This window comes from Dreissena polymorpha, chromosome 6 (genome assembly GCF_020536995.1).
Source record: "Dreissena polymorpha isolate Duluth1 chromosome 6, UMN_Dpol_1.0, whole genome shotgun sequence".
Lineage (NCBI taxonomy): Eukaryota > Metazoa > Mollusca > Bivalvia > Myida > Dreissenidae > Dreissena > Dreissena polymorpha.
The window spans coordinates 64,319,834-64,346,329 of NC_068360.1; the positions used below are offsets into that span (position 1 = coordinate 64,319,834).

The 26,496-nt window shown below is 34.5% G+C and overlaps 2 protein-coding genes across 4 annotated transcripts in view; both read left to right on the top strand.

Annotated features, from left to right (window-relative positions):
- LOC127835412 (neurogenic locus notch homolog protein 1-like) overlaps positions 1-26,496 on the top strand; it is a 210,044-nt gene that overhangs the window by 158,214 nt on the left and 25,334 nt on the right. The window lies entirely within an intron of this gene.
- LOC127835410 (neurogenic locus notch homolog protein 1-like) overlaps positions 13,670-26,496 on the top strand; it is a 37,363-nt gene continuing 24,536 nt past the window's right edge. For all 3 annotated transcript variants that reach the window (XM_052361833.1, XM_052361832.1, XM_052361831.1), the window contains exon 1: positions 13,670-13,826. The gene's annotated coding sequence lies outside the window, so the exon portion shown is untranslated. The remainder of the gene's footprint in view (positions 13,827-26,496) is intronic.

Below are 26,496 nucleotides of genomic sequence, written 5' to 3' on the forward strand. Positions count from 1 at the left end.
CTGACATTTTCATTCTGAAATTTTATATTCATATAAAATAATGTTGTGTCTGTTTAACTTTCTTAATGTTAAAACAGGGGTAAATATATGTATATCATTTATTGGATACACATCAAACGGCCAGTTGCAGGTCTATCAAAAACATAAAATGCTTTAAAATCAATATAAATATAGTGTATTATAACCTTTCATTTGTCACAAGATGGTATCTGTCGCTGACATCTGAAGCAGTATTGCCAAAAGTGTCCACTGACCACATAACAAACTGCATGTCAACTTGCTGGTAACACCCAAAATCGCCAGTGCAATAAAAGTATATTTTCCCTCCATAGTCGGAAATTGTTTGGTTTTGTGGGAAAGGCTCAATGAGTATTGGTCCCCTAGCTCGTGTGGAACACTCTGCGAGGAGAATAGCACATCGTTACAATGGCTATCAACTCGTATCATACATAAATATCTGCTTAATATAAAGCTGCCTGATATATGCTAAACAGGAAATTGTTGCTTCCATAAATGTTTTGAGGTACGTCATTTTACTTGTTATCAACTATAAAGTCATAAGTTTGGGTAACATAGAACTAGATTCAACAAAATAAACGATTTGATACCAAGCCATAATATATTGTAGATACAAACAGGTAGAAAAAAAGTCCATATATTTTGTTGAATATTAGGCGAAATAATTCATGATGCCTTATCAACATGTCAAACAACAAACATCATATTCATTCATACACACTAAAAATTATTCAGCATTGTAGCGGTTATATTTCATTATTTCTTTTTAATATGGATTTACCCGATGAGGTATGTACATAATGGTTTAAAATATATATAAATCTGCACGAAAAAAATAACAACAAACTTCATATGACTTAAATGATTGAAGTAACTATGGCTATGACTATAGTGACTATTATTGTTTTATAATTGTTTTAACAATGGAAATAAACTAATATGACTTTTGGTAATTATCATTCACAGGCTATTTCCTTACCATTTTGAGAAAAAGTGCAATTTTAGGATTGGGATTTGTTTGCGCTTAAAGTCCACTGATTTTGTAAATCTAATTTAATATCACATTTGATTATACATAAAATAAGAAGAACAAAATCACAAAAATTATAGTTATAATTTGTTAGATTGAATTCAAATAATTTGAGAGAATTAATTTTAAAAAGTTTGGATTGATTTTTTCAAATTTGGGAATTTTTTTACAAATTCAGTTTGTGAATGTGCCCGTTTAACGGACCCATATAAATGCCAGTAAAAGGTCTCGTTCATGTAAAAGTGGATATCAAATCATATGATTTATAGCAATTGTCATTCATGTAGCAGTGGATTTCAAATCAAATGACTGATAGCAATTATCATTCATGTAACAGTGGATATCAAATCATATGACTTGTAGCAATTATCATTCATGTAACAGTGGATATCAAATCATATGTCTTGTAGAAATTATCATCCATGTAACAGTGGGTATCAAATCATATGACTTGTAGCAATTATCATTCATGTAACAGTGGATATCAAATCAAATGACTTGTTGCAATTATCATTCATGAAACAGTGGATATCAAATCATATGACTTATAGCAACTATTATTAATGTAACAGTTGATATCAAATCATATGACTTTTAGTAATTATAATTCATGTAACAGTGGATATTTAAACATATGACGTGTAGCAATTATCATTCAATCATTCATGTAACAGTGGATATCAAATCATATGATTAACAGTTAAAACTATTGTTGTTACACTAAATATCAACTCATAAGAATTAAACTGACTCCCATCACCTCATACAACTTATAGTGACTATCATTGATGTTAAAGTAGATATCAACTCATATCAATGATAAATATTGGTGTAAAAGAAGATATCAACTAATATGATAAACAGTGACCATCCAAATAAATACCGACTTTTCAGCCTGCACAGGCTAATTAAAGACAACTGTTTTTGCCTACAATTGATTTACATACGAGGCATTATTTACACAAAACATTCCATAAATGCGGAAAGTGTCGCCCATGAATAGCCTGTGCAAACTGCACAGGCTAAGTTGGGATTAACCTTAAAGCAAATACATTAAGTCCAGTTTTCTCAGAATGAGGTTCAATTCATTATCAAGCTTAACCATGTTAAAATTCAAAATACGCAAAACACATATCATAAACTCAATCCAAATGATCAACTGACACACAGTTCACTTACAAACCCAATCAATACCATTTTAACATGATTCAGCTGAAATGAAAAATTCAATCAACTTACGAGAGACATACAGCCGTACAGTGTGACTGAACACCACTGATCCGTTCACAACCAAGTCACACCGGAATTTTGTGTTTTGAAAATCCATGGCGTGATAAATTTTCAGCACCTGAAGTGAATTGCTTAAATAAGAAAACTATAAAAAAGTGATTATTAACCCTTTCCCTCTCAGAAGCAAAGTGAAAAAGGCTATGTGAAAACAGCATAAAACCAGAACAGCCTGCAGTCTGTTTATGCTGTTTGCTGCTCATCAGTATCTAAATGTTGGAAATGAAGCGTTTAAAACTAAAATCTAGTAAGAAAGGTCTTTAATTAAATGCTACTTTCTTACGGACTACAAATGCGTCAAAATACGTATCAAAGTGGTAAAGGGTATATAAAAAAGTCACTACCAATTTGAGGACTTCCCAGGCAATCTGTGTTTGAGTTTATAATTTAATTTAAATTACATGTATGGGCTCAATATGAATGGTCTTGCTTTAAACAAGTTAGGTATATTGAATGGCTGGGTAAATATTTAGAGGATAATACATGGCTGAGCCGGGCCGGGCAGTTAAAATCGGCCCGCAGGGAGCATAACGGCCCCAGGGCTTTAAGCCCGAGGGCCGTTTGCGATATAATTAGATTAACAAATTAAGATTTAGATTAGAAAATAGAAAAAAAATAATGCTATGACAGGGTGGGGGGGGGAATTATGTCTAAGAGTAAGGGCTGATATATGACAGGTCTCAAAGATGGGAAATAGCCATGTCATAGATCAAGCACTGCAAAGAATTTAATCATTTTGATCAAAATACTCAATTATACATGTAAGCTCTTGGAGTAAATTATGCACAGTCCCATTGTCAGAGACAAGTATAGTAGTTGTTTTTGCTTACATATAGGCTAACAATTTGGACAAGTCACAATTAATTTCGTTATCAATAAAGGCGCGTGGTACATTATTGTCTTGGAGAGGGCTACATCATGCTTCAAAAACAGAGGCACAAAGCAGAGCCGCACAAAAATGATTAAATCAGGAGTGTTTTTTTACGTTAAAAAATCAGGTCCTTTATAAGGCACCATTCTTAATCGAAAAAAGTATATATTTTTGTCCAAATGGGAACCTAAAAATTTCCAATTAAAGGTTTCCCAAATTATTTTTATAATTTGTTTTTAAGATATCAACAATTTTCTCATCTCCAATCCAGCTTTATAACTTGAATCTTAGTAAATATAATACTGAGACAACTCTTTTTCTCAATTTTGAAGTTCTTTTTAGCATAACAACAACAACACTAATTACCCAATTTTAGTCAAAACACTATGAATGTTCCTAATCAAAAGGGACCGGGCCCATGTCCCAAAATGGTTTAAAAGAAAACACGGTATAGAATGGTTCGTTACACAATACCTTAAGATATAATAAGAATACCCATCTGGTCATCCGCTTCTGTGTGGGGTTCTTCTGTGCCCGTGGAGTCAGGGGGTTAAGGTTTCTAGGCCGGGCCCTCGTCCAGGATATACCACTGAATGGATTGGACACCAGTGGCGCAGCAGAGCAAGGGTTTGGACGCTCCGTAGTTGATGTACTCCACCACATTCAGCTCTTGGGTGAAGTTCGCAGGATCTTGTATAAGAAAATAAACATCCCAGTGGGGCTGTCATAAAACTGGCCTGCTGCACGTTATGAGTTAACAGCAAACAGTCAAGCAATTTGCAGAGTGCATAAAATGGTTAAAGAATTTCATTCATGAAGACATTGACATTATGTGGAAATCAGATATGGAATTTTAAAAATGCAATCATTTTGAAATAGAGTCAATACCAAAGTAAAAATACTACATAAAATTAGTCAAATCAAAATTGGAAAATTCAAACACATGCATACATTGCCATGCTATGAAGGTCAGTTAGCTAAAAAGCTTTGATGCCATTACACAAAACCTTATAGACCATACTCCGGCAGAAGAGTGGCCATTTTAACTAAACTCGAAATTAGATAGTATAGTAAATGTTAAAGTGTAACGTTTTTTGTTAGGGGATATGCTACTGAAAAAGAATCCAAATGATGCCTGGCTGGAATCTTTGGGGGTTAGGAGAAATTCAAGAGGGCGTCCAAGATGGCGGCCATTTTCAGTCTGATTTGTTTAAACAAATATAAATGCATTATTGTATGTATTTTAATGTAATTTGTATACAGTTAAACATGTTAAATATGAACAAAGAAATGCAAAGGTGTGTGATATAAACAACCAAGAGTGCCAAACTGTAACGAGATACACCCGTTTGAAGGTTTTGGACAACTTGATAACTTTACCATGACCCATATTTGAATTTAACCTACGTATTATCTAGACACAACTTCTGACAAAACTTGGTGAAGATCAGATAAAAACTACTTTAATTAGAGAGTGGACACCATGTTCATGCTTGAAATGCACTAAGTGACCTTGTGACCTGGTTTTTGACCCGACAAAACCCATATTTGAACTTGCCCTAGATATCATTAGGACACAACTTTTAACCAAGTTTGGTGAAGATTGGATGAAAACTACTTCAATTAGAGAGCAAAAACTATGCTAAATTCTTGAAATGCACTAAGTGAACCCATGACCTAGTTTTTGACCCGGCATTACCCATATTCGAACTTGACCTAGATATTGTATTGATACAACTTCTGTCCAAATTCGATGAAGATCAGATGAAAACAACTTCATCCTTGAAATGAACTTAGTGACACCGTGACTTAATTTTTGACCCAGCATGACCCATATTCAAACTTATCCTAGATATTGTCTAGATACAACTTCTGACCAAGTTTGGTGAAGATCGGATGAAAACTATTTGAATTAGAGAGTGGACACTTCTGTGGACGCCGCACGACAGTTCGCCCGCCCGCCACCAAGGGTGAAACTATAATACGTCCTGTTTGCAAAACAATAAACAAATAATAAAGATAGCGTACGAAATGGCTCCCGATATCGATTTTTCTGCTCGAAAAAAATTCATATAAAAATAATGAAAATGAAAATATAAGACAATTAAGTAGCAATGAAGTGTTTTATAAGTGTTCAATGAATTCAATGAATTCAAATAATGCATATACATAGTATAGTATTACAAGAACATACCTGACCATTGGAGTAAACGTGTGGACAGTAACATCAACTGCGTCAAAGGTATGATTTCTGTTATGAAAATACACCAGTGTCATAAAAAGCATATTATATATAAATTGAAACACCATAAATCGAAAATTCAACGTTTGTTCATCAAGGTTATGATAAGGTGACATTTGTTCAAACATCATGGTATAACATAGTATTTATACTAGTTAAGCTCTATTGGGTGTTATATAACGCAATATACAAATATTCTCCCTCTTTCCGTCCTCATGGACAAATTAAGTTAACTCATGGGCATGTTTTGTCTGATCATTGTTAAATCGTATTATGTCAAGCTGAATCTATTGACAAGCGCAAAAGATAGTACATGAGTGTCGTGCTTTTTACACGAGCACCCAAGTGTTGAACATTGAATATCGCTAATACACCCACATTTTATTATTTTAAGCACAATGGGTGGAGCTTAAGCAACATTTGATGCTACTGTAATGGGTAAAGGGGTGTAAATCGCATGGATTCAGATCGGGTTGGCGGGCTGCATCTTAAGCGTGTTTCTATAAACACGCCTGTATGTTAACACGTTTCACATTTGCATAGAATGCTTCCGTGGTAAGCGACAAGCTGGCTAGCGATTGCAAAGCCTTACTCGACTTCCCTACCCTGGATGCCCAAGGTTCTGTCTTGTAAGTTGTAATACTTGTTTTCTCTATATCATTATTTCCATAGCAATCTGAGCAAAATATTCCTTCACATTTTCGTTCATACAAACTGTCATATCGCCTAACAGTCTGATGGAGTTCCCTGCGTTCAGCAGCTGCATACATGTTCCCTCACAGATACCAAACTATCCTTCCACCTTATTGCATCCAATCAGCTGTTGTTTGTTCTCAGTGACACCTAGTATTATATTATGTTGTGGTACAGACATGTCGCCTGTTAGATCGACACCCTTTTGTCATTGGCTTGTCTAACTGACCTCGCCACTCTTTGATGCTGAACCCTATGATCCGGCAAACATTACGTAGACATCGCATTTATTCAGATGATTCTTATGTAATGCTTACAGCTGTCAATATAGTCATGAACGATGTCAATATAGTCATGTGTCTTTCCGTCTAAGGGCCAATGAAATACACAAAGGGAATCAGATGCATATATTAATTATCGTTTGGTAAAGGGTTAAGGCATTTTGATTCCTACGGGTCTTGTGAATCTGTTTCAAATCAAATGCGTATATTTGATCTTCAGCATCTAAAAATATGTGAAATAGAAAGAACGACAATATCTTTTGGAGAGATAAATGTACCTACGTTATAAGCAATGGGACTGTGCTTCAAAGGAACAATTCCCGGGCTTTCTAGTCTGTTTAGTTAACACGGTAGTAACTTTTTCCATATATAAAAATGCTCATCTTCCAACTTAAAGCGCCCAGTGGGACGAGGGATAGACAGAGAAAGTCACATGCTTGAGTACATTTCAACCCATGCGCATTGCGCGTTTTTTTTCGCATAAAAAACAGTGGAGCGATACAGGGCCATCATGTCCCTCTTGTTACTTAATGTATCATGAGCAACAGCTATGACACAATATATGACCCGCGAAAATGGGTTTTATGCCACATGCGGACAGCGTTGCTCCAACTATATATCTAAGAACGGTCTAAGTTCGCAGTAGCGTAATTGTAATGGTGTTTGTCTAGCAATCATGTGGTCCCGGGCTTGATCCTAACGGGTTTCATGGAGCCATCTTAAACACCAGAGAAGCAGTATAAACGGGCCACAAACTCACAAAATGTCTACTTTTCAGTTGTACACTGGTGTGTAAACAGCAGAAAACAAAACTGATTATTTTCATAATATTTAAGTTTGTATTTAATATTTTCCAATGAAATTTGGCATACAAAAACTTTAGTATACAAACAATATGTATGTGTAATTTGGTGGTTGAATGTTATATAGTTATTGACTTACAGAAAAAAATGTTTGTTGTCTGCTTGAAATTCAATTTTCCCTGTTAATGCTAAGCACCGCCCACTAGAAAGGTTATGAACTTCTCTCAGACAATAGCTAGCGAATGATTCAAATCAAGTTTACATGTAAATACAGATGCAATGCTATTCCAAATGGCTGTCTGCTCAAACACGTGTTTCTATTTATAAACACTCTGATGTTAGCAGTGAATCACTAGCAGATAAACCCAGCCTACTAGTTAATGCAGGTTAACATTTTACCACCGCAAAATCAAGTAGTTCAGATCTGGCTTTTAAGATCAAGGACCATTCCCGACAATTGTCTGTCGATAAGCCAAAAGCTTTTGATGCATCGAGATAAAGTAATAGTTTTTAAATCATCCTTCCACGCAAATATAGTTAACATATTTTGCAAAGAATTAGACCAGTATACTGGTATTTACGAAATGACGTGTTATGCACTAAACTTAACGCTGATCGATATATCCTGAGTGTTCTCCGTCCTATTTCATCATTTATATTCATTATACGCAAGGTACTGTTGATATTTCATGTTGCGAAGGATCACCATGTGTAACAACTTTATTTGTATATAATATGTAATTGAAGTTTTTCTTATATATTTTCGTGCAATTGAGCTTACCTGTATATGTGTAGTATATAGCAGGTGATGCTTAGGATTAAATAACGGCTTGTCCCAAAAATATGTTACAAAGCAATAGAGTTGAAACCTGCTTTCATGTTTGGTTACCTCTGACCCCATTAAAATATTTTTGAAAATAATAGACACGCATCTACATTTTTAGGCAAATAACTTGCTTTATGAAATTGGATCGTTTTGGATACTTTAAACATTGTATACAATACAAGTATTAACATTAAAATTAACAGATTTAATATAAGTGTCATCTTCAATAGTATCATTATGGGGTTTAGTAAGTTTGTATTAACTCTAATTCATATTTATTATAATTTTAATAATTTACAGTTACAGAAAGAAGTGTTAAGCCATTATATTGCGTCAAAAAAATATTTTTAGAAATAAAACTGCGTCGGGAAAATAAAATAATCTTGGATTGTTTTATACTTTACATTATACATGCGCAAATTCTGTGTATTATAAGAGAACGCAAATTCTATGCATTATACGAGAAATTATATTAGTGTATCCAATTGTACTAAGGTCAGGTAAGTCATCATCATCATCATCATCACCATCGTCATCATCATCATCATCATCATCTTCATCATCATGATCAACATCGTCATGATCATGATCATGATCATCGTCATCGTCATCATCATCAGCAGCAGCAGCAGCAGCATCACCAATATTCATCATCATCATCAGCATAATCATCATTATCAATCCCGGGGGAAATGAGGGACGACGGTACAAAAATCCTCCTCGCGTCAGGTCTGTTGTGTGCTGCTGAGAGTCATTCATCCTTTTATGGGAAAGGATGTCCACTCTTTTACATTATCAATTCTTTTTTTTCTGACGGCCTCGACATTGACCTCCCTCTAGCGTGTCCTGGAAAACAGTCTTGCACAGAGACTTGTGTCTGTTGACGTGTCCAAGCCAAGCCAGCTTTCGTCGTTAGACGGTCGCCAGTAGGGATTCTTGTGGACCAACAAGTGATGCAGTCATGTTCCGGCGTATTCGTTGGTCTTGTGCTACAAATAGGAAATGCGGAGCAGTCTTCAGAGACATTTTTGTTCAAATGCCTGTACCCTGCGTTCTGTGTCCGCTCGAAGCGTCCATGTCTCGCAGCCGTGGAGAAGGATTGAAGCTACGATGGACTTGAAGTACCTGTACGTGGTGGGGAAGCTGATGGAAATGCTTGTCCACAACCTGCTCAGTCTGGCAATCGCTGCGGTCGCCATGGAAATTCGTATGACTAAGTCAGTGAAAATGATTCAGTTAAAAAACTTCTTTTTCTTTCAAGTTCCCAAAAGCGTTTGTTGCACTTAATTGCATATTACTCTCATATTTACCCACATTGTAATTTGCAAATTAAATTAAACTGTTCACCTTATTATTTTGTTTTTCGTGACCATAATACTAGTAAATGTGTTTTGTTTATTAATAAATATGGTTGAGTGTTTTATTTTACACCATTTGTTTTATTTTTCGTTGTTTTCCGGATTGTGTGTTAAGATAGGTGATTATTTTGTATAGATGATATACCGACATGTTAAATTTATACATGTAAAGAAACTTGTGAATATTGAATGCATTCAAAACCACAATGCGGTCCTAATTTATAACATTTTTTGTAGTTACATTTGTTTTGTAAAGGAACATTGAACCCGATTTTTTTAAACATCGGAATTACTGTTAGTCAATGAAAAGTGAACAATACAAGTCTACTGTACTTCTGTTTTGTTTTGATTCAATATTACTATACTTGTATAATATATATTTACATGCACCCATCGTTTATCGAGTTGCGGATCTCCAATTAGTGGAGAAGAATTGAATCAATGATGATATAAACTTTCAATGTCAAAAGTTTTTATTCTTTATCTATTAGCTATATGTATATCTCAGAAACCTAAAACACATATTGCATTTCATCAGCATACTCGAATTATCAAGTCAGAACACCGTACTGTATATTCACCTCTGTTCGTAAACTATATTCGCGTTTACTTTCGAAAATAAAAAAAAGAGTCAATGGCGGGATAAATACAATATCGGGTAAATGTCAGCACATATAAGTTTACTTTCTCGGCACGAAAACTCAAAGCGACAATGCTTCTGCTTTATGTTCTCTACGTGAAGCTAAATAAGCGTATATATATCTAGTATTTTCTATACGCATGATATCATAAACAATCGGTAGTGAATTAAAATGCAATGAATTTTTGATAAGTTACTGTATCTTCATACTCGTAATCTGCGTTAAGATAATAACATGACAATAATTATAATTAAATCCAAGTAAAATTACAAATAAGCACAAAACACCGATTTATAAAAAAAAAATAAATTAAAAACTTACCCAAACCTTATATCACAATATCGCAATTTATTTTGTATTATATTTATAGATGAATGATGCCGAATCTGGCACTTTGTTCACCACATTAAACATATTGTTGTTCAATTCATTTTATCAAAGTAACTTGGTAATTTTTGTTCTAATATTTTTCAATATTATACGAAAGTCATTATCCAGACACGTTTCCTATAAGTGGTGTCTGATATACATTGTATTCCATGTGATCAGGGCAATGGAAAATACGACTCCGTTAGGGATACTGTGTGTCTAATTGGTCTTTTAACTTTAATATTTATCATGACCTATAACCTAGAACGAAGTATCTGGTCAAGCGCAAGACTTATCTGGTCTCGTCATAGTTTTCATTTCTGCAAGGAAACTATAACTTATTTTAAAAGAAATCCACAGACCACCATGGTAATATGTACGCCCTCCAGCGAGGAACTCTATTTACAAATTACACTTTTACGGACAGTAGTATACCTCTGAAAATAAACTTCCGTTGAATTACGTCAGAACAAAAATGGAAGATGTTAAATATAATAATTATATGTTGTAGTTTTTTACGGAAGGGTATAAAAACATTAAAAAATTCCGTCTTCTATACCTTAAAAATGGCATACAATACAAATGTTCTAGTATCCATTTTTTTATATCAAAGAAAATCCATTTTAAAGTTACGCAAAATATTTATAGTGAAAAATGTTAACATGTTATATAAATGTCATCATTAATAATATGATTATGGAGTTCAGTAGTTTAGAATTTACTCTAATGATTATGTTTATATTAATAGTAGTAGTATTAGTAGTAGTAATAAGAATAATACTACTAATAATTATTATTATTATTATTATTATTTTTATTATTATAAAATAATTATAATGATAATAATATTTATTATAATTATAATAATACTAATAATTATTATTATGATTATTTTATTATTATAATATTTATTGTTATTATTATTATTATTAAAAAACGAAAATAATTATAGGATTTAGGGTAAATTCAAAATTACGGAACTCCATAATAATAATAATAATAATAATAATAATAATTATAATAATAATAATAATATTATTATTATTATTATTATTATTATCATAATCATCATCATTATCACAAGTTTGCTTATTTAATTTAACTTTTCGATGATAAATTAACATGTTAACAGTGTGAGATAATTTAATTTTATTATATTATTATATTCCAGCAACCAGAAAGTAGTTAATATTATAACAATATTACTTATTTGATTCAATCAAAAATATCGTACGGAACTTAAATGTAGCAAAAGTAATTTGTTCAGAAATACAATAATTATTTGAATTTAGTCCTGAAGTTGTTGGTCTTTATATAGCATATATACAAACACCCTGCAACAAGGTTTTATATCGTCGCCACATAAGTAGGTCTTGTATCGACACCCCGCTATACAGGGAATGTCAGTATATATATATATATATATATATATATATATATATATATATATATATATATATATATATATATATAAGTAATGTGCAAATTAAAACAACTTACGTGATATGGTATTAATCCAAAGTTTCAAACACGTCAACGGTTCATTAAAATGTGTAAGTTTTTGCAAATTAAAAAGCCGCGTGTTCTGAGTTTGATAATACACATGAACGCTACCGATTTTGTCCGGAATCCTAGGTGAGAAAGATCTCGTGTCTAATCAACCAATCGTAATACACCAACTTTCTCCGGAACCTACGTAAGATAGATCAAATTCAAAACTTCGGCATTCGGTTTGATAACGGTTTTTGTGTAAAGTTTTTGTATTGAGTTTTTTTTTCCGCAAATTACTCGCAAATCGATGTCGATGATGACAGGTATTGTGTTTGTGAAGATATTTTAGGTTGATTGAACTCGATTTTATAGACATATGTGAGACATAATTTTTGACATTTAAAATTCAGTTGACGAGAAGAACTCTGAATTGTACCTATGTACTCATAAAAGCTCAGGGCATTCAAGAACTATTTATAATAGTGTGCAGAATGGTAGTATATATGAGCCTCGTTTTGATAAATCGGACTGTGCATGTTCGCAGGCCCTACAGACTTATATGAAATGACCACTCTCCCTTATGTGGTCTTTGGTGTAATTTAAAAAAAGAAGTCTCTTATTATCAAAAATCAAGTTAAGGTGGAAAGTTTCGTGCGTGATAAGCCTTTGCGGACTTAACTGGCTTATCTGGGACGACACTTAATGCACACACATTAACCCTTTCCCGATCAAAAGAAATAAAAACGGCTTTTGCAACCAGCATAAAACTAGAACAGCCTGCGAGTAACTCACAGCCTGTTCAGGTCTTTTGCTGTTTGCTACTCATTAGTATCTTAGGGTTTGAAATGAAGCCTTTAAAAATTGAATCTTGTAAGAAAGGACTTAATTTTTTTTAGATTTTCTAAGGGACTTTCAATTGCATCAAAGTGTTTCTGATTGGTAAAGGGTAAGCCCAGAGTGAGGTCAATATTATACACTTTGATAGAATTCTTCAAGAGATTTGTAGGCTTTGGTATGTGTGCTTAAACATAATTAGTCAGGTTTAACCCGTTATCACGTTATACATATCTTCACACATGTGTAGGTCCCTTAGAAAGTTAAATTTAATTTAAGACCTTTCTTACTACATGTAATATAAAGTTTTAAATGCTTCATTTCTAATCCTTAGATACTGATAAGCAGCAAACAGCATAAAACCTAAACAGACTGCGAGTTACTTGCAGGCTGTTCTGGTTTTATGCTTCTTACACATAACCATTTTCACTTTGCTTCTAAGTGGGTATATATGGGTTAAAGTTTTTCTAAGTCAGATTAACTTGAATTTTAGATTTGAACATAAGATCAACAGGATAAAAATAGACCAGACCTTGATTAGGTAGATACAAAATAGATGCTTTATTATTAAAACTGCCTAGGGCAGATCATAAAGCCAACCACACACCATTTGAACGAAGAAAAGTCCCCTTTTCCAATTAATACAAGTGGAAATGTTGCATGGAAATAAAGGAATTTCATCTGTAAATCATAATGTTTGAAAACTTCAACATTTAAAAATACTAATCAGTATAAGAACTCTTCATAAAGTATCAAAGGCAATACAGCCCAGCATACTGTTGTAAAATGTTAAACAATGTGTTTCGTACATGTATGTCATATGGTTAGATCATCCCTTTGGAAAATATCACTGGCTAGCCCGTGATTGTGTTCTGAAGTTGAACAGGAAATGCTTTAAGTGCTAAAGCCATTTCAACCAAGCACATCTGTGTTAAAATTAACTGTTTTATTGCAATACATTCATTGACATTCGCTCTGTGATTCATTATAAGCAACATGTGATGATTTTTGTGATAAGTTTTTTAAGAATGTTATTGTTTAAGAGTGACTTATGGTTATCAGGGTGATGATTCTTTTTCAATGTAAGTGATAACTACATGTATACATGTTTTTTAATGTGCAAATTTTAAAAGCATGCAAATTCAAAGTAAAGATTTTTTTTTAATTTTTACTATTATATAATTATGTGGTAAATATATGATTTCTCCGTAGTTTTTGTTTTGTGTGTTCAGCTCATCAATGAGCGCTTATTGCAATTAACATGCAACTGAGCCTCGTTCTGAGATTATGTGCTTAATGCATGTGTGTGTCATTTCATAATATCCTGTAAAGTCTGCATGGGCATTATGTGCTTAATGCACGTGTGTGTCATTTCATATTATCCTGTTAAGTCTGCATAGGAATTATGTGCTTAATGCATGTGTGTGTCATTTCATAGTATCCTGTTAAGTCTGCATGGGCATTATGTGCTTAATGCATGTGTGTGTCATTTCATATTATCCTGTTAAGTCTGCATGGGCATTATGTGCTTAATGCATGTGTGTGTCATTTCATATTATCCTGTTAAGTCTGCATAGGAATTATGTGCTTAATGCATGTGTGTGTCATTTCATAGTATCCTGTTAAGTCTGCATGGGAATTATGTGCTTAATGCATGTGTGTGTCATTTCATATTATCCTGTTAAGTCTGCATGGGAATTATGTGCTTAATGCATGTGTGTGTCATTTCATATTATCCTGTTAAGTCTGCATGGGAATTATGTGCTTAATGCATGTGTGTGTCATTTTATATTATCCTGTTAAGTCTGCATGGGAATTATGTGCTTAATGCATGTGTGTGTCGTTTCATATTATCCTGTTAAGGCTGCATGGGCATTATTTGCTTAATGCATGTGTGTGTCATTTCATATTATCATGTTAAGTCTGCATGGGAATTATGTGCTTAATGCATGTGTGTGCCATTTCATATTATCCTGTTAAGTCTGCACAGGGTAATCAGGGATGACACTTTTCTCCTTTAAACAGTGATAATTCCCTTAAATCAAAATTGCCATACAAGGCCGAATGTGTGGTCCCTGTATGCAGAAGGCACAGGCTAGTCTGGGATGGTTCACACTTGCATGAAGCACAATTTTGCCAGAAGGAGCCTTATTAAGAGTGATTTACTGTGTCTGCATAATCATTGAAAATAACTCAACAACTTGGCAAGCAAACATGATCAATCACTTTCCATTTGCAGAGGGTGTAATTACGTAAAAACAAGATGGCGATGTCCATGTCAAGACAGGTATTTTTCGCCGTTTTAAACACTTTATTACTTGTATTGATTATTTAAGTGTCGCTGACTTTTCATTGATATCAGCAAGTGATTATCATTTATTATATATTAATATTCCCTCTTTATCTCAACTAAACTCGCTGCAAATTTTCTAAGTGGGAGTTGTAATTTTGTGACCCGCTTAAAACTTTCATAGCGAGTAAAGCCGAGATAGAGAGCAAATATTAATGCGATATTAACGCTTATATCTTTTTTGCCGATATGGCTGGAAAGTTAGCGGTATTTTAACAATTAATGAAAGTAATAAAGGGTAAAAATCGCAAAAATACATGCCTGCAGGTTTTTTCCTTTCGAAATTCAGGCCCCAATTCTTAGATATATAGTTGGAGCAACGCTGTCCGCATGTGGCATAAAACCCATTTTCGCGGGTCATATATTGTGTCATAGCTGTTGCTCATGATACATTAAGTAACAAGAGGACCATGATGGCCCTGTATCGCTCCACTGTTTTTTATGCGAAAAAAACGCGCAATGCGCATGGGTTGAAATGTACTCAAGCATGTGACTTTCTCTGTCTATCCCTCGTCCCATTTGGCGCTTTAAGTTGGAAAATGAGCATTTTTATATATGGAAAAAGTTACTACCGTGTTAACTAAACAGACTAAAAAGCCCGGGAATTGTTCCTTTGAAGCACAGTCCCATTGCTTATAACGTAGGTACATTTATCTCTCCAAAAGATATTGTCGTTCTTTCTATTTCACATATTTTTAGATGCTGAAGATCAAATATACGCATTTGATTTGAAACAGATTCACAAGACCCGTAGGAATCAAAATGCCTTAACCCTTTACCAAACGACACATTTTGGACTTTCCCAATTTGAAAAAGGTTGCAGACGACAATTAAATTGTAATGGAATATTAAGGAAATAATCAGGTATGGTAGAAATAATTGTGATAAAAGGAGAAATTGCTCATCTTGAGCAATTTCTCATTTTATCATAATTTTTTATAAAGTCGTCAGCTATAAACCCGTAAAATCCTGTTGGTGTTTGGTAAATGGGTTAATAATCTTTGGTTCCTTCTTAGAGCCTTTCACACATTTATAACAAATACAATAGAAGCATCTTTCTTTGTAAAGAATCATCTCAAACAAGGGCTGTTTGTAAAACATGCATGCCCCGCCCCATATGGGCTGTCAGTTGTAGTGGCAGCCATTGAGTGAATGCGTTTTTGGCACTGTGACCTTGACCTTTGACCTAGTGACCTGAAAATCAATAGGGGTCCATCTGTGAGTCATGATTAATGTTACTATGAAGTTTCATGATCCTAGGCGTAAGCTTTCTTTAGTTATCATCCGGAAACCATTTTACTGTGTGAAGTCACCGTGACCTTGACCTTTGACCTAGTGACCTGAAAGTCAATAGGGGTCATCTGCAAGTCATGATAGATGTACCTATGAAGTTTCATGATCCTAGGCGTAAGCGTTCTTGAGTTATAATAAGTTGAGTCACCGTGAACTTTGATCTAGTGACCTGAAAATCAATAGGGGTAATCTGCGAGTCATGATCCATGTACCTATGAAGTTTCATGATCCTAGGAATAAGCGTTCTTCAGTTATCATCCAGAAAACATTTTACTATTTCGGGTCACAGTGACCTTGACCTTTCACCTGAGAATCAATAGGGGTCATCTGCGAATCATGATCAATGCAACTATGAAGTTTCATGATCCTAGGCATAAAACGTTCTTGAGTTATCATCCGGAAACCATTTTACTATTTCCGGTCACCGTGACCTTGACCTTTGACCTAGTGACCTGAAAATCAATAGGGGTAATCTGCGAGTCATGATCAATGTACATATCAAGTTTCATGATCATAGGCATAAGCGTTCTTGAGTTATCATCCGGAAAACATTTTACTATTTCGGGTCACCGTGAACTTGACCTTTGACCTAGTGACTTTAAAATCAGCAGGGGTCATCTGCGAGTCATGATCAATGTACCTTTGAAATGTCATGATCCTAGGCCTAAGCGTTCTTGAGTTATTATCCAGAAACCATCTGGTGGACGGACATACGGATGACGGACGGACCGACATGTGCAAAACAATAAACACCCTCTTCTTCGAAGAGGGGCATACATATAATTAACAACCCACACATCCCTTAGACCAACAGGCCTGAGAATATAATGATAATCTAAAGATTATTTCTTATATTTATAAATGTATTTAATTAAGTAATGCATATGACTTCTAAGATCAATTCATAACTTATATTAAGAAAATTATAAAATGATCAGAAATTTATATGGATCGTTGAGCAATTGACAATCATATCGCCACAATTCATGAGTCACAATTCACAAATGGAACAATGAATCATTAGTTATTAAAAAGCAGCATATAGACAGTTAAGAACATTGCACTTCATTAATTCCAACACCTTCTCTAGCATACAAAGTTTGAGTTTACAATGCAGTATCATATATTGACTTTTATGGAAATAATTATGTTCATGGAAGTTGTGTTTTAAAATCAATAAGATATTATTAAACTGGTTTAAACACTACAAAAAAGACATTAAATAAACATGTCATCCGAAATTTTTTTATCGGGATATATGGTCACTTTCGACATATTTAAATAAATCCCGACATTTTTCAGTTTATAAGAAAAACATTCAGAACACATGTTCTTACTTCAATTCCTTTTTAAGCAGTCACCATCTGATCTAAAATGGCACTAAATGACAGGGTTTTATCTCCTGTTTACAAGATGTTGTTGTTGTTGTTGGTCACAGCCACACGGCCGCAGTAATCTCCCCTGGTAAACGTCATATGTTCAGTTTTGTGACCTCCCGGGACAGAGTCAAATTTGAGCCCTGGGGAATAATTTGAACAAATTTGGTAGAGAACTATTAGATATCACAACATACCAAATTTAGTAGCCCTAGGCTCTATAATTAAGAAAAAGAAGATTTTTTAAGTTTGCACAAAATAGGCCTTATTTAAGCATATGTTCATTTTTGAGGCCCCTGGGGCAAGGTCAAATTTGCTCCCAGGGGCATAATTTGAAAAAAAAAAACGAAGTAGTAAACTATTAGATGTCACTACCTACCAAATTTGATAGAAATAGGCCCAATGGTTATGGACATGATGATTTTTTTAGTTTGCACAAAATGGGCCCAATATAAGCATATGTTCAATTTTGTGACCCCTGGGGAACGGTCAAATTTGATCCCAGGGGCTTAATTTGAACAAACTTGGTAGAGGACTATAAGATGTCATTACATACCAAATTTGGTAGCCCTATGCCATACGGTTATGGACTAGAAGATTTTAAAAGTTTGCACAAAAAAGGACTTATATAAGCAAATTTTCGATTTTTTGACCCCCCAGGGCGGGGTCAAATTTGACCCCAGGGGCATAATTTAAACAAACTTGGTAGAGGACTATTAGATGTCACTACATACCAAATTTGGTAGCCCTAGGCCTAATGGTTATGGACAAGAAGATTTTTAAAGTTTTCACAAAATAGGCCTTATATAAGCAAATTTTCAATTTTTTGACCCCCCGGGGTAGGGTCAAATTTGATCCCAGGGGCTTAATTTGAACAAACTTGGTAGAGGACAATAAGATGTCACTACATACCAAATTTGGTAGCCCTTGGCCCAATGGTTATCGACAAGAAGATTTTTAAAGTTTTCACAAAATAGGATTTATATAAGCAAATGTTCAATTTTTTGACCCCCCCCCCGGGGCAGGGTCAAATGTGACCCCAGTGGCATAATTTGAACAAACTTGGTAGAAGACTATAAGATGTCACTACATAGGAAATTTGGTAGCCCTAGGCCCAATGGTTATGGTTAAAAAGATTTTTAAAGTTTGCACAAAGTAGGCCTTATGTAAGCAAATTTTCTATTTTTACCCCCCCCCCCCGGGGCAGGGTCAAATTTGACCCCAGAGGCATAATTTGAACAACTTGGTAGAGGACTATAAGATGTCACTACATAGAAAATTTGGTAGCCCTAGGCCCAATGGTTACGGACAAGAAGATTTTTAAAGTTTGCACAAAATAGGCCTTATACAAGCAAATTTTCAATTTTTTAACCCCCGGGGCTGGTTCAAATTTGACCCCAGGGGCATAGTTTGAACAAACTTGGTAGAAAACTATAGGATGTTACTACATAGCAAATTTGATAGCCCTAGGCCCAATGGTTATGGACAAGAAGATTTTTAAAGTTTGCACAAAATAGGACTTATATAGCAAATTTTCAATTTTTTAACCCCCCGGGGCAGGGTCAAATTTGACCCCAGGGTCATAATTTGAACAAACTTGATAGAGGACTATAAGATGTCACTACATACCAAATTTGGTAGCCCTACGCCATACGGTTATGGTCAAGAAGATTTTTAATGTTTGCACAAAATAGGCCATATATAAGCAAATTTTCAATTTTTGGACCCCCCGGGGCAGGGTCAAATTTGACCCCAGGGGCATAATTTGAACAAACTTTGTAGAGGACTTTAAGATGTCACTACATACCAAGTTTGGTAGCCCTAGGCCCAATGGTTCTTGACAAGAAGATTTATAAAGTTTGCACAAAATAGGCCTTATATAAGCAAATTTTCAATTTTTAGACCCCCAGGGGCAAAGTCAAATTTGACTCTAGGGGCATCATTTGAACAAATTTGAAAGAGGTTCACCACAGGAACATACCTGAGAAATTTCATCAGAATTGGACCAGTAGTTTAGGAGAAGAAGATGTTTCAAGAAAAAGTTAACGCACGCACGCATGGACGCACGCACGCACACACGACGGACACAGGACCATGACATAAGCTAAAAACCATACGAAAACTTTCGTGAGCATTTCTTTTCAGGACCATCCGACAAACTACCAATATTCCAATATTCCAGCACAATTAAAATTTAGGTAGGTAGAAATTAGATACTTGAATTGTAAGATTACTTGTTTGTGCTGTTTTCTAAATCTCTGGCGTTACTGCAGAATTTTTTTATAAATGAGCCACGGTCTGGAAAAAACGAGTTCAGTGCATGTGCGAAAAGTGTCGTCACAGATTAGCATTGAAATCCGCGCAGACAAATCCGGGACAACACTTTCCGCTTTACGGATTTTGTAATCCCTTCTAAATTCTCATTTAAAAAACACTGATCTAGGCGGAAAGTGTCGACCCCGATTAGCCTGTGCGGACTGCACGGGCTATTTTGAAGAAACTTTACGCACATGCATTAAGCCCCGTTTGCTTAGAGCACGGCTAAAAAATGTTTTTCTAACATACCCATTGTTCCCATAGAATGGTCCCTCCTTCAAATACCTTTAATACTTAAAAATACTGAGCAGTTCTTATCACCATTTTGTACTTTATGATAATACTCCAAATCGTGTGCTAATGAGACTGGAGTCATGATACTTAACGAGGTAAAAAAAATTCTCTTACATATTTTGACATTTACATTAGTGGTTATTTATTCCTCGCTCTTTGTTAAAACAAGAATTCTTATCCGATGACTTTAATACGAGCCTCGCTTTGGGAAAACGGGGCTTAATGCATATACTTAAGTATCGTCACATATGAGTCTGTTCCGTTCGCACAGGCTAATCAGATACGACACTTTGCGGTTTAATGGTATTTTTCGTTTAAAGGACGTATCATTTTATAAAAATCCAGGTCCTGTCTGTTTTTCGTTGTGTTTCATTTTTTGCATTAGTATAGTCCCTGCATGTAGATTCTCGGTCATCGGACTTTGTAACAAAAATAAACTTTAACAAATGAAACAATCATTTGATAAGTGCCCATGTGTTTATTATTACATCATACGATCGTTTGAGAAACGAGCAGGTAACTAAGCTGCCACAATATTTATGTTTTATTCAAATATGGTTCAAACGTAACAATTAATTTTATATGCGTTTTACTCTATACAGTATTGTTCGATGCAATACTGATCAAGCATCGTAAAAAAAACAATAGTTATTAATTAGATACTTAAATAATTAACCACTTTATATTCCAAACTACACTGTTTGTTGTGAAATCTTTGAAACATAACGGCATTTGAGATATATAATATTTATCTGTTTTTATTGTTAAAAATAATAACAACATCATGCGTGTTATTATTTTTTAACACACCTGAAAGAGTTTCCGATGCAGCATGATGCAAGCTTGCTGAGCTTTCGTTTTATATGGCCTCAATGAATGAAGAGAAATCTGTGTAGTTTTTAAATATACATCATATGCACTTTATAAAGAATAAAAAATTGCATTACCTGTGTCCTAAATAAAATTCTTTTAGGCGATTTAATATTCAATTATTACTATATTTGCGTTCACTATCTGATAAACTGACACTCTTAACAGGTTGGGGCATATCTATAATAAAATACTTACTAAATGATAAGGTGTATATTCAGGATTTGGAATTTTCGACCATATTTGATTAAACGAGTTCATAAATTTTGTGTATTATCGAGCTTTAGTAAAGACTGTTCTTTTAGTACCGAAAACAACTAATGATAAAATGTGATGAATATTTTCGTGTTTTAAATATTTATGTATATAATATGTATTTCAGTAAATGGTTCCATCAAATTTTATAATAACAATAATAATCTAAACAAAGCATATCTATTAAATTTGTTAAATGAATCTCAGTAAAAAAAACACATCATTATTTATCATTTGATGTCCATTTTCGTGGCAACTTATAACCTTGCCGCCTTCTTTTTTTCGAGCATAGAGCTTTGTTGTCTGTAAACATTGATGTGGACGTTAAGGTGATGACCCATATGGTCTTCCACCATTTTCAATTCCGATTCGGTCATATCAAGAATCTGTATCCCATCATTGTTTTGTAAGTAACAAAAAATGTAAATGAGTATGAATTTAAAAAATCAGCAGAAGCGAAGCCGATATGTTGTAAGTTGTTGGACGGAGATACTAAAAGCTATTACTTTATTTGTTTCCTTCGTAGACATAAAACGACGTTCGAACGTACAGTCTGATATTGCGTGTCTGATGCTATTAAAACGTCGAAAAGATAAACGACACTTATAAAATGCTTTTTGTTTATATAAAAATATTTTATTTCCTTTTTTTAAACAGGGAAAAAAATACTAAAGTGAAATGTATCCACATTAAAAAATAAACAACTTATTTTAAACGTGGAAGTAGTATGCGGAACGAATATTGAAACGCGACCGTTATTTTCGTATGTCGGCATGCCAATTAAACGTTTGTTTCAGAAAGACAGTTTGGAAATGTGTTTATCTTTTGTTTATAATGTATATTCAGTATTATAACAAATTATTGTTTGTAAAACTGTTAATTCTTGACCGGCTACTAATTGTATCGTAGTGGTAATTACGTAGATAAAATACAAAAACACATTCACTATTTAAAGGCTCAATTGAAAAGAAATTGACAGAAAAATAAATAATTGAAAGTGGACTTATGGCATACACATTTCTCTAAATAAAGACAACCGGACATATTTACCGGATTCTCGTGATGTTGCTGCATACTTACAGGGGAGTCTAATATACTTAGTTTTCTTTGTGCATTTTTATTAACATATTATTACTTTTCTTAACATTATTATGCGGTATGAAAATTTAATTCGTTGTTTTTACCAAATAAGCAAAGGTTCAAAGCGCCCGTAACTTCCGTAACTTCGGCATAACAATAAATCGTTTGTTTCAGAAATACAATCTTTACATGTAGTTATCTGTTGTAGATTGTGTATATCCAGTATAAAAACAACTTATTGTGCGCAAAACTTTTACTGCTTGACGCGCGTTCCCAGTATAGTTGGAAAGTATAGCGGGATGTCGATAGAAGACCCAGTTATGTGGCGACGATATAAAACTCAGTTGCGGGGTGTGTGTATTATTCTATTTAACGCCCGGCAACTGGTCAAGAGTCGAATATTTTATTCATATTAATATTACAATCGTAATATTAATAATTATGATAATACTTATAATTTTATTTTTTATTTTTAACATCATCATCATCATCATCATCATCATCATCATCATCATCATCATCATCATCATCATCATCATCATCATCATCATCATCATCATCATCATCATCATCATCATTACCAATCATCATCATCACCAATCATCATCATCCTCACCAATCATCATCATCATCACCAATCACCATTTCGGAAACAAACTATTCGGCACTTGAAATAATAAAAGATAAGCATGTAATGTTTGAAACAACCAATGTTTGGATGAACTTATATGTTATTTCCTCAAAACAACCGTCTCAAATAATTTGTATTAACAAAAGAAATAAAAGATCAATTAAATACCTGTATATATTGATCATTTCTCTAAAAAATCATATAATGTATTGCCTTTGCACAACTCTTTCTATCCACTACAAGTCCACTTCCACCAACTACAGAACTGGTTTATAAGTAGGTCTTCCAAAATGTGTCACATCAAAGTTATATACATGTATCAGTATCGTTGTGGCAACACGCTTTAAATTTCCTTATATTCAATAAATACATATTTTTGAATCTGCAATTAACACTCAATGCACTGATTTGCAAATCGAGTCCGTCATGTATTCCGAATTGCTAAAACTTATTCCGAATCTTACTAATGTTAGTATTTTCTAAAATCAACAGTGTAATAGTATTGAACAGGCTTTACCTTTTTGGTTGCTCATTCCACTTATATTGCAAGTCAAATTGATTGTATTGTGTTTTAACTGGCGTGGCACTTGTCTTGTACTTTGTTTGATAGTTGGATTGTCATGTACCTTTCGCTTTCTAAAAAGGCACACACTTAGTTACGCGTTCTATTTTAAACCTTTAACTATCGTTTTGTTACCGGGAAATAGAAAGCGTTGTATTCCGTTTAAGGTTTACTCTTGATACGTATTTAAAATGTACGTTTAAAAATTACACTGTATAAAAATACCATCAAATGCCTTAAATTACTGTGTTAAATATGTGAGAAAACAATCGCAGCAGTGTATTTCACCTTAGATATAATAACTTAAAACTAGCAATTCATCACATATAACATACTGCGTCAATTGCAAAGCAATATAAAATGTTAACTCCTGACCTCTAATGACAAAAAGATCTTCAATACGTTCGTACCAATGCGGAATTCATTCACAACAGTAATGTCTTGTAAAACCGTCTAACATAGGTATGAGCTATGTTTTTTGTTTGAAAGTCAGAGCATAACATTTGCATAAACAAGTTAGTTTCCAAAAGGGGATTTACACTCTTATATCTTCAATATATTAATTATTATAGAAAAGAAAAACGTCGGGAAATTAAGATACTCGTGATTTGTGTTTTATTTGAATGTTCATATGCGCAAATACGGTTAAATATCAGATAAAATATTATCCATGCATACCCAATCTCGTAAGTCAAGTAAATAAACGACGCATTTGTGAACGCGCTTCTTTCAATACCTTTTTTTCGACGTTTGCGATCTTGAAAAAAACGAGGGAAGCATGCACACAGAAAAGCCTAAAGGGCGTATTCATTTACAATACATACACATATAAAGTTTCTACGCGGTAAAAAATACGCGCTTCTTCCTTACGAAAATAACAAAAGCGACGCCGTTTTGTAAGTCAGTTACAACCAACCTCACTTAAACGAAGTTAAGTCTCGAATACGCATGCCCTCCACCCCTGTTAAGTTACATATTATAACGACTGATAAGACATAAATAAAGTAGCATCAAATAAACATGCCGTAATTGAAAATTAATTGAATGTTTTCGCCAGCAAACGTTTTAGTAATATCATACGAAAAACATGTTTCCAATCATAATATGCACAAACTTGGTATGACAATGCAGCCGCGACCACCACAGCACAGTCTGCCGACGATGTAAAAAAATACACTGGCCTTTGCCGAATGTCGATGCCAGAGCTGGCTCGACATTCGTTTCAGCTCGACATTCGCCCCAGATGGATATTCGGGAATAGTGTAGAATGTCGATGTCAGAGTTGGATCGGCATTCGCCCCAGCTCGATATTCGGGACTTTTGCACAATGTCGATGTCAGAGCTGGTTCGACATTCGCCCCAGCCCGATATACGGGACTTTTTCCTGATGTCGATGTCACAGCTGGCTCGACATTTGCCCCAGCTCGATATTCGGGACTAGTGCCGAATGTCGATGTCAGAGTAGGCACGACATTCACCCTAGTTCAATATTCGAGACTTTTGCCGATTGTCGATATCAGAGCAGGCCCGACATTCACCCCAGATCGATATTAGGGATTTTGCCGAATGTCGATGTCAAAGCTGGCTCGACATTCACTCCAGCTCGATATTCGGGACAATGTCCGAACGTCGATGTCAGAGCCGACTCGGCATTCGCACCAGTTCGATATTCGAGGCTTTTGCAGAATGTCGATGTCAAAGCTGGCTCCACATTCGCTTCAGCTCAATATTCGTGACAAGTACCGAATGTCGATGTCAGACCTGGCTCGACATTCGCCCCAGCTCGATATTCGGGACTTTTGCCGCATGTCGATGTCAAAACTAGCTCGTCATTCGTCCCAGCTCGATATTCGGGACTTTTGCCGAATGTCGGTGTCAGAGCTGGCTCGACATACGCCCCAGTTCGATATTCGAATGTCGATCGTCGATGGCAGTGCCAACTTCACGCAGCTCAAAGCGTAATAATCAGAATGGCACGTGTGACATACATGATCTACTGTTATTGTTTGAAAAAACAACAACACGACATGCTTGTTTAAAATGAACACACAATGAGGTTTTTCGGAGACAGCATAAAGCCATCAAGAAGGTTCAAAAGCGCATGTCATTTTCGCTTGTAGCCATACCAATAAAGCATTTGTTTCAGAAATACATTTTTGGAAATATATTTATCTGTTAAAGATTTTGAATTGTCCCTTCCACTCGTTCAATGTTTTTTTGTTTAAGTTTGGACCCGTCGTGTCGCGTTTTTTTTATCTTTTCCGACTGTTTCGGCATCTGAACATACAACATCGTATAAGATCTTTTCTATAATGTCTTTCTTAACATTCAACTGCGTACAATATGTTAAAAGCGTGTTTTTGCCGCTTTGCAGTTTTTTAGGACGCTCTCTGGGCGCCGCCATTGTTTTTTGACAGTTAAACAAACCCGATAACCATTTTATATAAGCACCGAAAAGATCTTTAATACGCGAAAAGAACTCAATAAAAATCGATACGAACCGATGGAAAAATAATATTCGTAACTTGATTTTGTAATTCTTGATGGTACGACAAGATTTAAAAATAAATACGTAACGGACTTGAAAACAATTCGTAATTACGAAAATGCGACCCTTATCTAGGGCTATGTAGAAGGAGTAGTAATAGCAGTAGTAGTAGTAGTAGTAGTAGTAGTAGTAGTAGTAGTAGTAGTAGTAGTAGTAGTAGTAGTAGTAGTAGTAGTA